At 43.5% G+C, this 21,348-nt stretch overlaps 1 protein-coding gene across 1 annotated transcript in view; it reads right to left on the reverse strand.

The window, feature by feature from the left end:
* GATA3 (GATA binding protein 3) overlaps positions 1 to 21,144 on the reverse strand; it is a 72,639-nt gene extending 51,495 nt beyond the window's left edge. Inside the window, exon 1 of the mRNA XM_072147405.1 lies at positions 21,125 to 21,144. The gene's annotated coding sequence lies outside the window, so the exon portion shown is untranslated. The remainder of the gene's footprint in view (positions 1 to 21,124) is intronic.
* Positions 21,145 to 21,348: the final 204 nt, after the last annotated feature.

Here is a 21,348-nt window from a genome sequence, read left to right on the forward strand (position 1 = left end):
TGCCTAACCCAGACATGTTGCTTGATGGGTTGCAGAAAAGCCAATCAGGCAGCTTTACGACTGTAGCAACTAGACTTGTCTGTGATTGGCCAAGTATGTCTACCCGGTGATAAAACGGACAATCACAGCAATGCCTATTCACTAGGGGTGCAAAGCTGCCTGATTGGCTACAACATGTCTGGGTTAGGCGGAGCTGCCAAATGGCGGATGCTTTTGCCATGAGCAATTACAACAGATTTGGTGTTAGACACTTTTGATAAATCTCTCTGGTGGCCATCCCCTGAACACACCATCACCACCGTGAAGCATGATAGTAGCAGTATTAAACTGTGGGGAGGCTTCGCTTCAGCAAGTCTGGGAAGCTGGTCAGAGTGGATGGTTAGATGGATGGAGCTAAACACTTGGCAATGCTGGAGGAAAACCTGTTAGAAGCTGCAACAAAAAATGAAACTGAGATGTACACTCACCGGCCACTTTATTAGGTACACCTGTCCAACTGCTCGTTAACACTTAATTTCTAATCAGCCAATCACATGGCGGCAACTCAGTGCATTTAGGCATGTAGACATGGTCTAGACAATCTCCTGCAGTTCAAACCGAGCATCAGTATGGGGAAGAAAGGTGATTTGAGTGCCTTTGAACGTGGCATGGTTGTTGGTGCCAGAAGGGCAGGTCTGAGTATTTCAGAAACTGCTGATCTACGGGGATTTTCACGCACAACCATCTCTAGGGTTTACAGAGAATGGTCCGAAAAAGAAAAAACATCCAGTGAGCGGCAGTTCTGTGGGCGGAAATGCCTTGTTGATGCCAGAGGTCAGAGGAGAATGGGCAGACTGGTTCGAGCTGATAGAAAGGCAACAGTGACTCAAATCGCCACCCGTTACAACCAAGGTAGGCAGAAGAGCATCTCTGAATGCACAGTACGTCGAACTTTGAGTCAGATGGGCTACAGCAGCAGAAGACCACACCGCGTGCCAATCCTTTCAGCTAAGAACAGGAAACTGAGGCTACAATTTTCACAAGCTCATCGAAATTGGACAGTAGAAGATTGGAAAAACGTTGCCTGGTCTGATGAGTCTCGATTTCTGCTGCGACATTCGGATGGTAGGGTCAGAATTTGGCGTCAACAACATGAAAGCATGGATCCATCCTGCCTTGTATCAACGGTTCAGGCTGGTGGTGGTGGTGTCATGGTGTGGGGAATATTTTCTTGGCACTCTTTGGGCCCCTTGGTTGAACATCGTTGCTGAGTATTGTTGCTGACCATGTCCATCCCTTTATGACCACAATGTACCCAACATCTGATGGCTACTTTCAGCAGGATAATGCGCCATGTCATAAAGCTGGAATCATCTCAGACTGGTTTCTTGAACATGACAATGAGTTCACTGTACTGAAATGGCCTCCACAATGACCAGATCTCAATCCAATAGAGCATCTTTGGGATTTGGTGGAACGGGAGATTCACATCATGGATGTGCAGCCGACAAATCTGCGGCAACTGTGTGATGCCATCATGTCAATATGGACCAAAATCTCTGAGGAATGCTTCCAGCTCCTTGTTGAATCTATGCCACGAAGAATTGAGGCAGTTCTGAAGGCAAAAGGAGTCCAACCCGTTACTAGCATGGTGTACCTAATAAAGTGGCCGGTGAGTGTAGATTCACCTTACAGCAGTACAACACCTAAACCCTATTACAGCCAAAGATAATCCACATGTGTCCAGGTATGACTGTCTTTGTTCTCTGCCGTATATTTACCCCTTAACCCTCTTATGTATCTTTTCAACAACTTTTAATTGTGTTTATGTGTGTATATGTCTGCATAAATAAAGATTGTCAATTTTTCACACTTACTCTTGATGTTATCGGATTGCCTCACTTTCTTCTCCTCATCTTGAGGGGTACCATGGGCTGTACAGCCAAAGATACAATGGAATGTTTTACACTAAAGCATATTAATGTATTCCAATGGCCCATGCTATGTCCAGACCTAAATCCCATTAAGGTTCTGTCACTCGAAAATTGCAGTTCATAAACCCGTCATTGTAAATAATAAAGTTTCTTCATGGAATTGAATCAAGGCAGTTTATTAGTTATACACACCAAACTTTCAGATTTTTAATGATAAAAAATATGTTTTTGTATTATTTTCTTTACATTCACAAATACTTGATATTATTATATTATATAAAAAAATTTTATTATATAAAAAACACACTTATCGTTTATAAATAAGAAAAAGTTCAAGGGGTAATAATAATAATTTTGCAACCTACTATATCGATAACAACCAACTATTTTAGAGCTTCTTTGAGACTGCTGAAAACAGGGGGGACCTCACGCCTGGAAAAGTGTGCTAATCTCCTGCACCTGGTAGAATTTTGGGCTCCCTGTCTGGCTTAAAAACCAGGTGGGGGGGCGTGGCCTGGCTATGGAGGAGTGAGGAAGCAACCTTGCTTAGCTCCCAGGCCAGCCAGGAATCCTAGCCAGCAAATCTCCCTCCATCCTGCCTAACCATATACCCCATGGGACCCAGAAAGAAGAGGGGTACAGGGCACACCGCCTCCACCACAACGCGGCCCCCATCCAGGGGTATAAGCCAGTACCTGGTCCCGCAGGCCTCCCAGGACACGCGGCCTACTCAGGAGGAGGACGGCGACCTGATTGACTTGTCGCTCCCGGCTGCCGCGCTCCAGATGCCGCCTCCTGACCCTCGTTCCGGACCTCCGGATCATGGCCCCCTTCCGTCGGGCTGTGCAGACTCCAGGTCCCCGGCGCGGCGCGCGGAGCATGGCAGCCCCAAGATGGCGGACGGCGCAGCTCTGATGCTCCTTCAGGCGCGGGACCCCGCTGTTCCGGCTCCACGCGCCGCCCGCTCCAGCAGCGACAGCACCGGCTCACCCAGGATGCCCACCAGCGGAGACCCGGCCCTCGCCCTGACTCCAGATCGGCCCGGAGACCCCCAGCACCGGCTCACCGATGTGACGGCGGCCCAGGAGGCCAGCGCTACAGGTACCTCCAGCCATAACCTATCGCCCTCTGGTCTCGCCACTCTAAAGTTGGGGATGAATGGCTCCTGCCTCACACCGGTACAGCGCAGCCCCACTCTGCAGCAGCCTACTCACCCAGCTACAGCCGCAGGTGAGCAACACCTCTCCCCTGCAGTCCGGGACTTTGACCCCATCCTGGTTCCACAGGAACAAAGGAGCCCCACTCAGGCTATGAGCCCCTGCCCCCAGTCTTCTGGGCTGCCCTCTTTGAGCTCAACAGGAGCCCCAACCCCAGAGCCGACCCCACCTGCCACATGCCAGCAGTCTGCTTTGTATCCAGTGGTGGTGGTGCAGAAGGCTCCCTTGCCCCAAGCACTGGACCCAAAGGCCCCAGCGTTCACCTATAAGAACCCAGACCCAGCCGAGGGTTCCCCGGAGGCCCCACCTGCCTCCCCTGATGCCTGGCCACAGAACATGCCGCCTTGGCAATCTCCTGTGCCACGACGATCATCTCTGTCACAGAGCCCGAATCTATGCCTTCAGGACTCCCAAGATAGTTTATCCATTCAGTCCCTCGACCGGTCACCTGCAATGGGGACACACACCTCTCCACAGCATTTTTCAAGTTACCAAAGTAACATAATAGAGGCGGGAGTGCTAGCGGACCTGCGTGCGCTCCGTAATCATATCAGAGCTATCCCAACGAGGGAGGATATGGAGAGCTACGTGGCTCGTCTTGAACAATCATACAGAGTGGAGATATCCAATTTGCGTGACGAGGTGCTTCAAATTGAGCAAAGAGTTACTAACACTGAATCCTCCCATCGCGCTGTTACAGAAAGGCTTGCAATCCACGACACACAGATCTCGCTTCACTCCCAGCAACTACTAGCCCTCACAGAACAGATGGACGATGCTGAGAATAGGGGCCGCAGGAATAACATCAGAGTTCGGGGTGTGCCGGAATCCATTGATAACCAACAGATTGACGGGACTCTCAGAACCATATTCAACAATATTCTTGGGGTTCCTGAGGACTCCCCTGTAGAGCTCGATAGAGCCCACCGAGCTCTCGGCCCTCGCTCAACTGACCCATCCCGGCCTAGGGACATTATCTGCAGAGTCCATAGATATCAATTGAAAGACCAAATCATGGCCAAAGCAAGGGAGGCAGGCAAAGTGCGCTTCCAAGGGTCGGATGTCCAACTGTTACCTGATTTGTCCCGCCTGACGCTACAGAAACGCAAGGCCCTTAAGCCACTCCTTGGCGTCTTACAGGACAGAAACATACCATACTCCTGGGGCTTTCCGTTTCGTCTCCAGGTTAGGCGAGACGGCATCCTGACGGTGCTCCGTCATCCCGGGGATCTCCCAGGGTTTCGTGCTGCTCTGAATCTGCCTGAGGTCTCCATCCCGGACTGGCCCTCTTTCCTCCCGACCGGTCCCTCTCCTCAACCACCGAGACAGCAGAGATTTCCTAGACGAAGAGCCAGGAGACACTCTCCGGATAGACGAGATGAGGGTGCCCAAGGCCCCCACCACCCAAGATGAATATCTTCTGATCTAATCCGCACTTCGAGCTGTTCTTAAGGATCCCTTGGGCCCTTTTCTTTCTCTCACTTCAGTTGTTCTTGTTGGACTGGTCCCCAGTGGACTCCCGCAGTATCCTTTACAGTGCTTAGTAGTCATACACATTGTTACAGTTTTATAATGTTTAAGATTGACCTGACCACATCTAGGTCCACTTTGCAATGTTTCCATATTTAGGCATGGACACTTATACATGACTCCATTGGCGGTTCCTGGCCCCTGGGGGCGCCCTGCATAGACAGCGCGTCTCTCATTGGGCCCCACGACCAGCTGGACTGCTCGTGGTACAATTCGAACCCATTAGGCTCGTCCCTGTCGCTCGCGGCAGAGACAGACCCTTGTCCTTAGCGGCCCTTTAGGCTGCTTTATTTGTTTTCTTTGCTTTTTTCTATTTGTTTAATTGTTACCTTCTCTTCCTCCCCCTTCCTTCCTTGAGTCCTCCCTGTCACCCCCTTATCCTATTGTCTCCCAGTCGGTGTCTCCCCCAGTGATTGCCTGCCCAATTCAGACTTAGAGCTCATCTTCCCGTGGTTGTCCCCAATATGGCGCCTATCACCTGCTACTCCCTAAATGCCAGGGGCCTGAATATTCCCCAGAAGCGTAGCCAGGTCTTGTTCCGCATGCACAAGCTTCGGGCTGACCTTCTCTTCTTACAGGAGACCCACTTCCGCACCAATAGCATTCCAGTGCTTAGGGACAGATATTACTCATCCTGGTTCCATAGCACTCATGCGGGGGCCAAATCGAGGGGGGTATCTATTGCTATCCATAAACGCTTACTTCATGAAGTTATAGACTCCCAAACCGACCCAGAGGGCAGATTCATTTTTGTAAAAATAAGAATATGGGGCCAACTGCTCACACTGGCCTCGGTGTACCTTCCCAATAAAGACCAGATTAGAGCATGCCGCAAAATTCTGTCCCGATTACGGGATTTTTCAGAGGGCATAGTTGTTCTGGGGGGGGACTTCAATTTCCCGCTCGACCCCTCGGTCGACTGTTCAGTAGTGCGGCCTTCCCTGGCCCCAGCCCAAATGCGGAAATTACAGAAATCCCTTGGGGAATCACAACTGGTGGACGTCTGGAGAATCCTCCACCCACAATCCCGTGACTATACCTACTACTCCCCAGCGCACCGATCCTACAGCCGATTAGATATGTTTTTCCTAAGCCACCATGCCCTTACCTGGAAGCCAGAGGCCTCCATTGCCCCCTCCTTGTGGTCTGACCACGCGCCGATCTCTCTCGCTTTGGATATTCCGGGCCCTCGTGCCTCACCGTGGCGGTGGCGCCTTAACGACAATTTGCTAAAAGACTCTGTCTGTCTTGCTGACATTCGCAAGCAGATTGCCGAGTTCTTCACTACCCATTCGGGACAGCAGCCGTCTCTCCCGGTACAGTGGGAGACCCTTAAGGGTATGCTCCAATTAGTATTTCTTAAGCATGGGGCCCGTCTGAAGCGAGAGAGATCGGCCAAAACCCTACTACTCCTGTCCAAAATAAATGCCCTAGAATTGGATCACAAAAATGGAGGGTCCCAGGAGGTTCTGAATGAACTATTAAATACTCGAGAGGAGCTGAGGGAGTTACTGAATCAGAAATACTTAAGCTCCCGAGATAGGAATAAACGCTTCTTCTATGAATACTCCAATAAATGTGGGAAACCCCTCGCCAGATACCTCCACCCCCGCATGACTGGCACTTACATTCCACACGTTAAAGACCATGCGGACAGGTTGACTCATGACCCCAACAGCATTAACTCTGTTTTCCAGAAGTACTATAAGGAGCTATATAACCTTCAGGACCAGTTATCTGAACCGGCCGGGGCCAGGGAAATGGAGAGAATTCGGGCATACGTTAAAGAGACGGCCCTTCCCAGATTGACTAGTGAAGGCCGCGAAGGCCTAGAAGCGGACTTCTCTGAACCAGAGGTAATGGAGGCCATTAAAGCTACCCCAGCAGGTAAATCCCCTGGCCCCGACGGTTTCACCCCCCGCTTTTATAAGACCCTGAGGACTGAGATAGTCCCATTCCTGACACGTACGTTTAACTGTATCTCCTCTCAGGTCCCTCTCCCGCCCCAGTCACTACAGGCCTCCATATCCGTAATCCCCAAGCCTGGCAAAGACCATACCATTTGCTCCAACTACCGGCCAATATCCATCATTAACATGGACATAAAGATACTTTCCAAACTTATGGCCAATCGACTGGGACCCTTGCTTCCAGCTATCGTACACAATGACCAGGTCGGTTTCATCCAGGGGAGGGAAGCCCGCGATAACACTAACAAAACCCTGCTCCTCATTTCCAAGGCCAAGTCAACCAGGCAGCAGATGTGTTTGTTCTCGGTGGACGCAGAGAAGGCGTTTGACCGTGTGCACTGGGGTTTCCTTTGGGCTTCGTTGAGACAATTGGGCATAGGTCCCCGTTTCCTGGGCTTGGTGCAGGCACTTTACTCTGCCCCCACGGCCCAGGTCCGAACCAACGGCATTATGTCGGACTCCTTCAGCATTAAAAACGGCACCAGGCAGGGCTGTCCGTTATCTCCTCTCTTATATGTTATAGTCATGGAACATCTGGCTGTCGCCCTTCGTCGAAACCCCAGTGTACACGGTCTCCAGGTGGGATCTCGACAGTATAAGATGGCACTATACGCTGACGACCTTCTCCTCTATGTTTCCCAGCCCAGAATCACTCTCCCTAATGTCCTGGAAGAATTTAGGAAATTTGGTTCCCTTAGTAATTTTAAGGTCAACCTCTCCAAATCAGAAATCTTGAATGTCTCCCTCCCAGGGACTGAGGGGCTCCACCTGGCCTCTCAATTTCCCTTTAAATGGAAAAACTCTCATATTTGCTATTTGGGAATTAATATCTCGGCGGACCTATCATCACTGTATGCCCTAAATTACAAACCACTCCTGGACCGAACAGTTAGAGACCTCGGCCAACACCAAAGCCGCCACCTCTCCTGGTTCGGCCGCATAAACGTTCTTAAAATGGACACTATGCCCCGACTCCTGTATCTATATCAGACGCTACCGATCCGACCCCCGAGCTCCTTTTTTACGACTTTACGTACGGCCTTTCGGAGGTTTATCTGGGGTGGCGGATCTAGCCGCATAAGCTTCTCTGTATTGACACGTACAAAAGCCAGGGGGGGGGTGGGACTTCCCGATCCAAGGTTATATCATACGGCGGCTATTATTCAAAGACTGGTTGACTGGACGTATAACGCTGACTCTAAACAGTGGGTTGAATTAGAACTTGATTTAACCTACCCCACGTTACGTTATCTTCCCTGGATCCCAGCTGATTCTAGACCCTCGGACTTTAATCATTCTCTATTTTCCCCATACTTTTTCTTTGCATGGGACAGACTGATGAACATGAATACCCTGCTTAGGATGAGAGGCCCGCTGACCCCACTATTTCACAATCCTGCCTTCCCACCTGGCGTGGGCAGGCAGAGGTTTCTCTGTTGGGAGGCTTCTTCCGACGTTCGCCTGGGTCAGATTGTCGAGGGCAATGCCGTCCCCCCCTGGGGTCATTGCGGGCCTCCCATCCTGACTCCTCACTGTCCTGGCTAGAGCACAGGCAACTGACATCTTACGTAATGGCTGACCCAGAACACACCTCATTTGGATCGTCCCCCACGGCCCTGGAAGCATTATTTAGATTGTCCTCTCCACCATCACATGTACTTTCCACCATATACAGCTTATTGTTGGAAAATGCCACTCCTGATAGGCCAAATTACATTGGTGCATGGGAGGAAGCCCTCTCTGTCGAAATTACAGACGCTGAGTTAGACAAGGCCTTCCTATTCTCGCACAAGATGCCGCTGCCCTGCAGCGCTCAAGAGAAGAACTATAAAATACTGTCCAGATGGTATAGATGCCCCTCTCGGCTCCACAGAATTTTCCCCGAAGTCTCTGATGTGTGCTGGCGCTGCGGTGCGGAGGTGGGTACCTTACTCCATATCTGGTGGAGCTGTACAGCCCTTCAACCATTCTGGAACAAAATCTTTGACACTTATCATCAGGTCACTGGCAAGACGGCCACCCCTTCTCCTCAGATAGTACCAGGAATAATCGAGAGTAAAGCTATCTCCTCCATCAAGAAGGGTCTCCTTCGTCACTTTTTGACTGCAGCCCGGTCAGTAATTCCCAGGCATTGGAAAAGCCCACAACCTCCTACCATAGTGGAGTGGGTTCAGGAGCTCGGTTTTATCCGGAGGATGGAGGAACTGGTGGCCAACGATTCAGTAGACCCTAATAAGACGAACACAACTTGGGCCTCTTGGGATGCTTTTCTGGACTCTCAGGGATTTCATGATCTCCTCCTGTCATAAACGAAACGTATAGTAGCTCCCACTACGTTCAAAAACCTATCCCTTATGTATGTGTCCCCCCTCTTTCCTCCCCTTTCTTACCCCTCCCCCCAATTCCCCTTTTCTTTATATTCGTGTGAGTGTTTTTATATTTATCTTTTGTTAACTTGTTTATGTTATAGTAGTTACTTTGCCCGAGATGGCAACGGGGAGCTTCACTCTTTGCTGATTTACCCTTTGACTCTCATCCCCATATGAGCATATCATTGTCGCACCTGACCCTGCGTGGTCGGGACTATTATGCCATCTCCTGTTTGTACTGATTTTTGTAACCTTTCTCCAATAAATGTTAATTATACCTAAAAACCAGGTGGACTAGCCCTTAACATCTGCATGGCGGTTCTTTACTGGAGCCAGCTAGCCAAATGTTGGCAAGTTGTATACGAGTGTACATATACTTTATCTATATTGAAAACCTCTTTTTAGAATACATTTTTAGGTACTCTACAGCTAACTTCCCTTAGTCCAGTAGAAAAAAAAATGGATTCTAAAGTACATTTCATATGACACAAATTTCCTGCCTATTCTGACTGGAGCATGCCTCACTAAACATAAAATTACATTGCTCAGGATGATAACAATACAAGCTACGAATATGTGTCTCCATTAACTGCATTGGTAAGGTCACCAAAAGTGTCCACAAAATGGGAAAAGCACATGCATTAAGTCACATTTCAGATGCAAAGCAATATAGACACCTGTAGCTGTACAGATAAGCTGGAATGAGGAAAGTCAAGATATTATGTTTCTTACAGCACTGCTGTAGATGGCAGTCAATTCTATTCCCTTAACTATATGTATCCCAGTAAGTTACTGTACAGTCTGTCTAGTTATTTCTTCATCTATTGTGTTATGGTAAATATTTACTTATTTGTCTGGATTATAAATTACACAAATTGTTACATGCACTGTGTTTTTTTAAAATTACAAATGAATATGTTTTAATTTTTTTTTATAAAAAAACAGAACAAAGCCATATATATATTTGGTCTTGAAACAAGTACTTATTCAAACCATATGTACAGCAGCAACAGCTTTATGGCGGGTTCTAACCAGCAGTGAAAGTATTTAAACAAATCCCATTCATATGACTGGAAGGGATGAGCGGACCCAACAAAGTTTGTGTTTGGCCAAACTTTGCTCAGACTCGAACCTCCACCAGTAACTCCCACGGTTGGAGTTGTTAACCAGTTAAATGCCAGCGGCATTTAAGTCCTGGCAGTGCTCACCCTCCCCATAATCTTTGAGCAATGTTCCTCCCCATGAATGGTGGTGACATGCACCACAATGATTTATATGCAGACAGCACTCATGGCGAGTGATGTTGCCAGTGTGGAAGGGTGGATTTGAGAAACAAACACACCGATGAACTGCCAAAGAGTCTGATGATCTGTTCTCAGTGCCTGCACATTGCTTCTATGAATTTGGAGCAGCACAACCTGGCTTACTTGCCCATGCGCAGTAAATCAGGAGTATACTACGCCGTCTTCACTTCATGATGGGTTTAATGGGCATTTAATGAACCATGTGGGTCACTGATGTGACTATGGAAAAAGAAGTATTGCTGTAATGTAATCCAAGCCCTCAAAGGAAAACCATCCTCAAGGTATAGCAGATGGAAAACTATTCCGAGATGTAAGGTTTTAATAAAATGAAATTATGATGCCACTTAAAGGCCAACAAGTTATTGCTTGTTACATGTTCTTTTTATTTATTTTTGAATGTGGTCCTTGGCAGATTTGTACAAATTGGAGCATGAAACCACTGGTCCATCATGTTTTTAGCTCTCTCTCTATATATATATATATATATATATACAGTGCCTTGCGAAAGTATTCGGACCCTTTGAACTTTTTTACCATTTGCTACATTTTAGGCTTCAAACTGAAAGATATAAAGTTGTATGAATCAACAACCAATTCGACACAAGTGTGAAGTGGAATGAAATTTATTAGATATTTTACACTTTTGTAAAATATAATAAACTGAAAAGTGTCGCGCGCAATATCATTTGGTCCCCTTAAAGGGGTTTTCCCATGCAAGAAAATTCTCATATTTTAATCCCCTAGCCATGTTTACACAATAAAGATCATTTTAACCCCTTACTTTACAAATTTACTCAGTTTTATTACTATTTTAGCTTTTATCACTCTCTAGGCTGCTCAGTGTAGGGCAGACACATTATGATTCATCTAGTTCTGTGGGGTATACAGTTTCATTTGGCTTCTGACATTGTATAGGTACAGGTTGGAATTATATCCTGCAAATTATGTATTTTTTTAGTGGATTAAAAAGCGTGTTATTTTGTTTTCCTGAGTATTTTTAAGAAACTTGTCTTCGTGAGAATACCCCTTTAAGTTAATACTTTACAGCGCCACCTTTTGCTGCGTTTACAGCTGCAAGTCGCTTGGGATACGTTTCTATCAGTTTTGCACATCTAGAGACTGAAATTCTTGCTCATTCTTCCTTTGAGCTCAGTGAGGTTGGATAGAGAGCGTTTGTGAACAGCAGTTTTCAGCTCTTTCCACAGATTCTCAATTGGATTCAGGTCTGGACTTTGACTTGGCCATTCTAACACCTGGATACATTTAATTGTGAACCATTCCATTGTAGATTTTGCTTTATGTTATGGATCATTGTCTTGTTGGAAGATAAATCTCTTGCAAACTCCAACAGGTTTTCTTCCATAATGGTCCTGTACCTGGCTCCATCCATCTTTCCATCAATTTTAACCTTCTTCCCTGTCTTTGCTGAAGAAAAGCAGATCCAAACCACGATGCTACTACCACCATGTGTGACAGTGGGGATGGTGTGTTCAGGGTGATGAGCTTTGTTTCTTATACGCCAAACATTTTGTTTGGCATTGTGGCCAGAAAGTTCAATTTTGGTTTCATCTGAGCAGAGCACCTTCTTCCACATGTTTGGTGTTTCCCACTCTTCCATAAAGGCCAGAGGGATCATTGGGGTCCTGGCTGCACCTCTGATCAGTCTTTTCCTTGTTTGAGATGAAAGTTTAGAGGGACGGCCGGGTCTTGTTAGATTTGCAGTGGTCCTTCCATTTCAATATGATCGCTCGCACAGTGCTCCTTGGGATGTTTAAAGTTTGTGAAATCTTTTTGTATCTAAATCCGTCTTTAATCCACACAGGTCATCAGTCATTTAGGACAACATTGGATCATTTAGAGATCCTCACTGAACTTCTGGAGTCAGTTTGCTGCACTGAAAGTAAAGGGGCCGAATAATATTGCACGCCCCACTTTTTTCTTACAAAATTTTAAAATATCCAATAAATTTTGTTCCACTTCACAATTGTGTCCCACTTGTTGTTGATTCTTCACAAAAAAATGTACAATTTTATATATTTATGTTTGAAGCCTGAAATGTGGCAAAAGGTAGATAAGTTCAAAGGGGCAAATACTTTCGCAAGGCACTGTATATCTAAACAATATAAAAAAAGCTACATTTTAATAAAGAAAATAATCCTTATCTGTCAGTTTAACCCTTCACATAAAAATTCTGACTTTTATGTTCAGCATATATGAAATATGAATAGTAGTATATATGGAGGTTCTCACTCTCCATAGAGCTCATCTTATCCTTAGATTTTATCCCCATTGCTCTACATCTCTTCCTTTCCCAAGTTCCCATCTTGCTACTAGGAAGAACTCAAGTCACCTTGGAAACCTATATTTGTAATAGTTCATAAACATTTTATACAGTCCATTTCAATATATTGTGAAATATTTGTATATTTGATATGAGAATGGAGTTCTTCTTTCAGCTCTCTGTAGGTTCACCTACTTCTCAACAGGATCACTATAGTGAAAGAAAGGCTTTCTTCGAAAAAGCCCTGGAAAAACAGCTCTGGATATGACCCTAGTGAAATCTTAACAAGTCTTGCAGATGTGTGAATTCCCAAACACATGATTCTTTTTGGTAGTCACACAAGTACAGTCGAAGACTAGGGCAGATCAGATGTCTCTCCCTGTCTCAGCCAATGTAAGACAGCTTCATCAAGTATTAACCTCAAGAGATGGAGGTTATGATTCTACAGTGTTATATTCAGAGTTCGGAATTACGATCTATAGATTTTAAACTGAAGCATAGATAAAAATTATATAGGAAATGTAGTCTCATATGTACTAGAACACAGATCACACAAGATAAGTACCGGTAAGTCTGTAGTCCTCCTAGCTAAACTAAGCATGGTAATAAAAAATGTTATGAATAGGATCCAGAAATCGCTCACAGAGTACAGAGGAGTTGTAACTTGATTATTGAGATATTATTTATCAACATTATTGGTTAAAAGAGTTGTCCAACACTTTTTAAAATTGTGTTGGGGGAAGGGCATTTTGAAAAGCTGAGTTCAGCTACCTGCCCGTCAAAGTGGCTGAACACACCCACCCATCCCCATATGTCAGCCCCTGATACAGTGCTTAGAATAGGGACAGGTGAGCATGGCCGGCCACCTTGGCCTGCCAGGAGCTAAACTAAGCCCAGCTTCTGGCGAGACAGAGGAGCAGGATGAGGTGAGTTCAACTTTTTTCCCCAGCCTGCCCCAACAATTTTAAAAACAACCCCTTTTAAACAACAATTTTTATGATATTAGGTGCAGAATTTGAGATTTGTGATATATAGTTTTATGATGATGTACAGTAAATCCTGACATGACTCCTAGGAGAGGGAGTCCTGCTAATTCCTTAAACAGGATGATTGATGAATGAAGGAAGCGTGAAAGACATCACTGTGGGCTTATAATTAGTAACTAGCCATGGTTACTGTTACTACTATAATGGGATCCCATAGCAGCAGCACAACTTGTACACGATCTAAGTGTAAATGGGTGGATATTTAGAAAAAAGAATATCAATTAGATATGAGCCATACTGATGTGCAGTTGAGTTGCTACTATACTGGTAAGGGCATTGGTCTTGTTGCAATAGAAATAACACTATATTATTAATACTGTGCTACTTTACTGCTTTAATAGATAGTAAGCTCTTGTGACCAGGGTCCTACTTTATATTGCTTTATCTCACCATGTCTTGTTTTATTTGTACATGTACCCCATGATTTGTAAAGCGCCATGGAACTAATTTTCATCAGAAAACTAATCAGTAGGCTCAGATTTACACTTTGGGAACAAAACTATGAGGACTGAAGTACCCAAATCCATGCATAGTATGCTTATAAGTCAGTGGGGGAATGTATTAAGACTGTGCTCCACCGATCGTGTGCTGAATGGAATCCTATGCCAGGTCCTGTATTAGATTTCACCTATAAACTGGGTTAGTATCCTGGCACAGAATAAAGTAACATGAAGGTGGTGAATCGGGGAAAAGTGGCAATATCCTGTTCATGCACTAGAAATTGCAACTTTTTCATGCCTTGCAAACCAGAAAACTGGCGTACAAATGATGAATGCCTCCAATTGAATCTCATGGTCAAAAAATGTATATTTTGGCCATAAACAAACAATATGTATTTACATGTAATGGAAATAATATTTATAGGGAAATCCAAAAGACAAAAAAGACTAGTCATACTAGAGTTAAAAGTGCCTGAAAAATTGCTAAAAGCCTTGATAAATGTGGCCCAGACGGTTTTGTTTGGTGCAAATTACTTAAGAACACATCTTTCCTACGATGTCTATTTATTGCCCCAACTGCAAATATCTCAGATTAGTTGATTTTGACTCATCTGCGGTTCCATATATAACCCATAACTTATATTGATGATATTTAAAATGTTTAAAAACTTTGAAGATACAAGAAAAAGATGCCACATGGTCACATTACTTTTCCATCATTTTCCTACCTCTAGTAAACAATTTAGCAGCCAGAATGCAGATAGTCGGTGACTAATCACTCTGGATTCACTTTGAAAAAATATTTTCTATATCTGCATTACCAAAACGCATTACAGATTCATGCTTGAAACCTTGGTAATGCAGGTAGATAAAGAATGCAGGAACTTTGTATTAATCTGAGTCTGAAGTTAATACACCGTTTCTGTGTTTGATCATTTCCACACTGACACATTCATATATCTTCTGTTTTTTTTTTCCTATTGAAATACGTATTGAAATTCTTTCTAACGTTTTACATCAGCAGTTTCCAGAAAGATACACTAGGAGCTAATAGGATTAATGGAAATGCATGGGCAAGATTTCAAGGCAACTTAAAAAATGTAAGTTAAAAATGAAGGAAGCCTTTGTTTTGTTTTTTTGCAAGCGGTTTGTAAAAATGCACAGCAAAGAACTCAGACAACCAAAACCTTATAATATTTGTGCAATTATTCATTTAAATAGACATGCAAAGCACATTACATGCATAATACACTGGAGCTGATGTCATGCTATATGTTAGTGTGTGCAGTTATGTGTCTAAATACTGCTTTATAATGATATCATGCTGTGTCCATGTCACAAAGGGGTGTTACAACACTGTTATACAAACTCATTCTACATACCACATGCATCATATGTAAGCGCAAAAAGTGCTACATTTCAGATACACTTTAGGTGAAGAAATACTGAGGAAATTGCATGGCAATCCTGGACTAATCTCTTTATAAAACACTGTCTAGTGTGTTTTACAATACATACTGTATATAAACTAGTTTAGGTGATTATTAGACAATTTGCATGGAAAAGGGGGCAAAGCCTACCTATGATAGTTAGTTATTTGCAGTATTATGGAAAGTTGGCATGACCAAAGAATCCAACTAATAGGAGGTAGAAAAGGTGGACTAGACAGTTACAAAGGGGCTCATTTACTTACCGGGTCCATTTGCGATCCCGCGGCGAGTTGTCCGACGCTGATTCGGGTCTGCCAGGATTCACTATGGTCCGTGCGCCTGATATCCACTAGGTGTCGATGCCACGCCAAGGTCCGCCGGAGTTCACCTTCTTCGTCCCGGTGTATGTGAGTGCTATTCTTGCAACACAAATTTTTTTAAAATTCCGCATTTTTTACGAATCCGTCAGGTTTTCCGACAGCCACGCCCCCTCATTTCTGTCACGTGAAAGCCGGCGGTGATGCGCCACAATCCGATTGTGTGCGCCAAAATCCTGGGGCAATTCACCGCAAATTGGAAATATTCGGGAAACCCGACAAAAGTTGCGCGATTCGGACCCTTAGTAAATGAGCCCCATAGTGTTAAGTAAATTTCCTCAGACACTGTGATTTTATATAAAATGTGTAGCGGTTATTTGTTGTATGAAACCTTCTTTATACCATAAAATGGCTTTCTTGGCTACCACTAAATGTAGTTTCTAAACCAAACAACTATCTAAAGCTTTCTTCTCAGAAATCCTAAATAGTCGAATAAATTGGCTCAGGAGGGGGATAGGCACTACTATTAAAGGAAATCTACCACTTGCTTTTATGCATTATGAAGCAAACATACCTTGAGAATGCTGTAGTGACACAGATGAAGAAACATATCTTGTTTAATCCCTGAACTGAGTGGTTTTGCTGAAAAAACAATTATAAAATTATGATAATTAAGCTTTAGAGCTCCTGTGGCTGGCCTGACACTTCTCCTAACTTACCCTAATTATGCAGTGCTTCAGCCTTGTCCTGCCAAGCATAAGCTGAAAATATGTCATCACTGTGTTGTCCCTGACAGGCAGAAGTAATCAATCGCTGCTCCATCCCCCAGCTGCTGTGTATGAGTGATCCACTTCAGGTTGATTAGTCCTGTCTGGACAGTTCAGGAAGCTCTTTTATGCACGGAAGACTGCACACAGCTTTCCCAAGGTACTGAATTTTGTTTTTTCAGTAAAACCACTTGGTTCAGGGGTTAAACAAGATATGTTTCTGCATCAGTGTAGCTACAGCATTCTTAAGGTATGTCTGGTTCACAATGCATACTGTAAGAGATATATTCCTTTACAGACACCATTTTAGTCTTATGCTGACCACTGTCCAGCCATCTCATGATTTAACATCCTTTTGTGTGAACTGTTTAGAAATTACTATGTTCTCACTATTGCTACTTTATCTTTTCTGCAGCTTCTCTGTTTGAAGGCCATGTTGTGACTTATACAGAGCTTACACAAGGACAATTAGTATAAACATACGGTTTATATGAGAACAAGGCCTCTGGAAGAAATGGTGCATAGTTCATCGAAATTTTGGAAGAATGTCTTAGAGGGGATGTTCTGGTATATTCATTATGGCCAATAGCATTGCAGTATTTTATCACCTTTTCACGCCCCTATGCAGATGATTTTATGTGTTTTATATATGCGGCTGCGAATTCATACAGTTTGGAATTATGCATTTTCTAAGAGAATAGTGTGTCTTTGTGTGTGCCCTTATCCCGGTACTGGAGAGCCACTTTTGGCTATATAGGGTTAATTCGAAAGTCACCTTGCAACTGCAGGGGGGTTTGAGCCCCAGACAAAAATCTCTTGCAATACAAACAAATAGTAGATTTCCTTTAAATCTTCCCCGATGGAGTAGAAATGTCCCATGTACATGATCAGGGTGACATATTATAAGGCCTAGTTAATAGATAATGGTTAATGCACTGGTGCAGACCATAGCACAATTCTATTCCCGTCATGACCTGGCATAGAATCACCCAGGAGCAGAGCCTCTGATATATACGCTGCATGCAGGGGGGCAAGGGGGGCGGCATCATGTGCTGGTGCATGATGCCCAGTGTATGATAAATTCCCCACATGAAGATCATATGATATATTAGTACAGTTATACCAGAATGTTATACTGAACTGACAGCTTGCAATTCCTAGGCCAGAGCTTTTGTATGTATACAGTAAATTGCACATTAATAACTGCTTCTTAACACCATTCACAATGTCCATGAATTTATGAAACATCAAGTACCAATGCTTGAATTGGTACTTGATGTTTTTCACCATAAGTCAAATTAAGAGTCACAGGCCTCAAAACACCAGACAATGCCAATAATTTGGAATAATGGGTAATTAGTATCATGTAATGAAAAACTGTGAGCTTCTTTTTTTAATGTTGCAACATTCACTGCCACTTTTTACCAGTAAGTGGGACAACCCCAGAGTTAAATTCCTATTCTTCGGAGCATCCTGTTACTAGTTCTTAACTAGCATCTCCCATTTAGTGATGTCTCCCAAAGACAGTGTGCCAGGTGAAATTTACCATGACCTGTACGTACAATGCATTAAGAAGTCACAATTCCTGGTTCACGGCCAGGCAAATGCAACTTTTTCACCCAACTTGACCATATTTTGAAAAACAGCTATGGCTGGGCGGAGACTCCCTAGCTGCTAAATTCACTATAACCTCTGCCAGAATACTGCAGAAGATTAAGCTGAAGTCTAAGCCAGGTCGTATCTTGCATATATTTAATTCTGGTGCATGAGTGTTGTGCCAGAAATACTAAAAGGTCAAAATCTCTGGGTAATTGGGGCAAGTCACGCACCTGGTTCGGAATCATGAAGACTGGGACACTCTGAGTTCTTACCATTGGCGGCCATAATGTGAGAATAAGACTATATGTAACGTTTACAGCTTTACCATTTCATTCCTTCTTTTGCATCATATTTGGAAACATACAGGAAACATGACGACTCATCTGACTAACTTTAATAAGAAGAAAGAGGTTCTCAAAGACACAAGCCATACATCAGATGTGGGGTTTACCAGGATTCCTATTGAAGACAGAGATCACATTGATAGATTGATCACATATTAATGGTAATATGGCACTCTTGGCATTTGGTAACCTCACTCCCAATGGCCTATGTATGACCTCCCTAACTTCACAGGAACCCAATCGTTCCATTTGAAAAGGAACTAATGCCACTATTTCTAATTTCACACCTTCAACTCATTAACATTTTCCATGTTTCATTGACAAGGAGCCTAAGGTGACATTCAACCCTCCTTAAGTGGGTGCAGTCATATTCCAAGCTTGTGCAATATTGATTTATAATTTATTTTTTTTCAGCTCTAAAACAAGGATCTGTGAGATATACTGTTACCCTTTATGAAGGTTCTGATTTCATGCTGTGATAAAATGAGTGGCTGCTTGCCGTCCCATCTAATTCCCTTTAATGACTTCTTTTACAATGGCTTCAGACACGGCATGTATTCATGAGAAAAACTGGATTCAAATGATTGACTACATGTGAATTTTTATTTGGCTTTGTGTTTCCATCATTATACATTATGCCCTCTATACTATTAGCTAAACATGTAAACGAAATCCACATAAACAACATAAAACATCACTTTTTATACTTGGACTATGTTACAGTAATTATAGGGGGAGCATAGGTAGTTTGTGTCCGAGGGGCATAATGACCCCTCAGCCACACAAGAAGGTAATAAATGGCAAATATTAAGTAGCCTGGTTTTATATTTTATTTTATCACAACTCTGAAATTTTTGGGTCTTTTTTATATTTGAAATTTTAAGGCAACAGAATTATATTTATTCCCCTATTATTATAACTTATTCCCCTATTTTATTTATACATAATATATCTGACAGTGTCTTAGTCTTATATTATTTAAGGCCTCAGATACAGGCGTATACAGTGCAACTTTTGATAATTTTTTCTCCAATTTTTTCTTTTCAAACTTTATACTGCAGGCTTGAAAAAAAATTATATTTGAAGTATAAAATTATTTTCTTACAGCATGAATATTGATTGTGTTTTTTTCACAGATGCTTTTGGAGCTGACACAGCAGCCTGGAGATTCAATGTGGTTCTTGTTCAGTCCAGTTGATCAGACTGTCACCTTGCAGGTATGCTTTATCCTATCCCAAATCCACATAGTGTTTTTGCCTTCCCTCCATGACCCACCAACTACAGATGGTATAAATAGACCTTAAAATTCATCTGTCCTGTCTAGAAGGGGTTAACAATGTTTGTATTAGCCAATGTGAGCATTACATATGCTCAGTTACTTGAGACATGTTTATATTAAAGTACAAAACCCCTTTAAAGAAGCTAAACTCAATTATGAAAGATAACAGTGTCTGCAGTGAGCCACATATCCAGGCAGTACAGTTTCAGCGCCCTTATGAATTTCCTTCAACTCCGCACAGAGTTTTTTCAGATGTAATATATTAGATGGGATCACAGAGATAACCTGGCTCTTAATGGGACCGACACTATCTCACACCACCAAGCTCCAGTAAATTCACAGAAATTAAAGGAAAAGGGTCAGTTTTTAATGTCACAGATAATCCTTTGTACGTAGAACATGGGCCTTGGTGTTATGACTGTATTGTGTATTGTAGTGAATGGATAAATAAAGTTTTACTACAAAAATGAAGAATTTCTTTCTGCCTAATTTATACTTCTGATATCTTTGTACAGAAATCATTGGAAGAAAGTTTTAGGTCATTGCAGGATTAGTAAAACAATATTAGGCTAAGTTCACATGAAGTAAGTTCCATGATTTACCAGATACCTATGTTTAGGAGATATCACCTTTGGGCTTGTGGGGTTTTTGATTTGGAGGGACGCTCTACTTGCTGTTACCTATGACACATATTGTATGTTTACATACGGGTGTACAGGATGCCGTTCTAGCAGTGCCATTCTTTGGCTAACATCTCATGCAGTGGTCATTTTCCCACCTTTTGATTTCATTGGATATTTGTATTTTATACCTTCTGTATATTCATTAGTAAAGCTTACATTTTCATATTTATACGTGTTGGTTTAGTTATGTGCACATGGATGACATGGGCCGTTTTTGGGTGGGTAATAGATTGACGACATTCAGAGTGTAAAACTAGACCACAAATCTGTTTGCAGCCTAAGAACAGCACACTGGTAGCCCGAGGCCAGTTGCCCATGAGCAGGTTCAGTGCCAAAAACTCACTCCTTTCTCTGAAAGGTTTTCCTGGACCGAACCTTAATCCACTGGATTGAAATGAGAGTGCAAAAAACCCTTCCAGTCGGAACGAACCTGCTAATGGGTAACCGGCCTACTATTTATTTATAGGACACTGGGTAACAGAACCAGAGAATATAAAGGTTTGCAGCACTTTGGCTAGCAAGAGCTTATTCACATAAACTTCAGAGGGTTATATCTGTTGAATAGAATAATGGATTTAAAAGGGTTGTCCGAGAGTGTGTAAAAATAGTGCACTTACACTTAAACTTGCACTTACCTCATCTGGTGTTCCCATTGTCCTGCATCTGAGTCCCTCTGTGCTGTGCTCCACTCGGAGAACTCCCAGTGCTATATCAGGTGCTGGGACATGGTGACGGTTGGGCATGCCTGGGCACCCAGGAGTTGTCCGAGTGGAGTTTTAGTAAACAAACAGGGGCATGGCACGGAGGGACCATGGCGCAGGACACCAGGTGCATTGGACGGGCTAAGTACAAGATTATT

The sequence above is a fragment of the Engystomops pustulosus genome, chromosome 4 (assembly GCF_040894005.1).
Source record: "Engystomops pustulosus chromosome 4, aEngPut4.maternal, whole genome shotgun sequence".
NCBI lineage: Eukaryota > Metazoa > Chordata > Amphibia > Anura > Leptodactylidae > Engystomops > Engystomops pustulosus.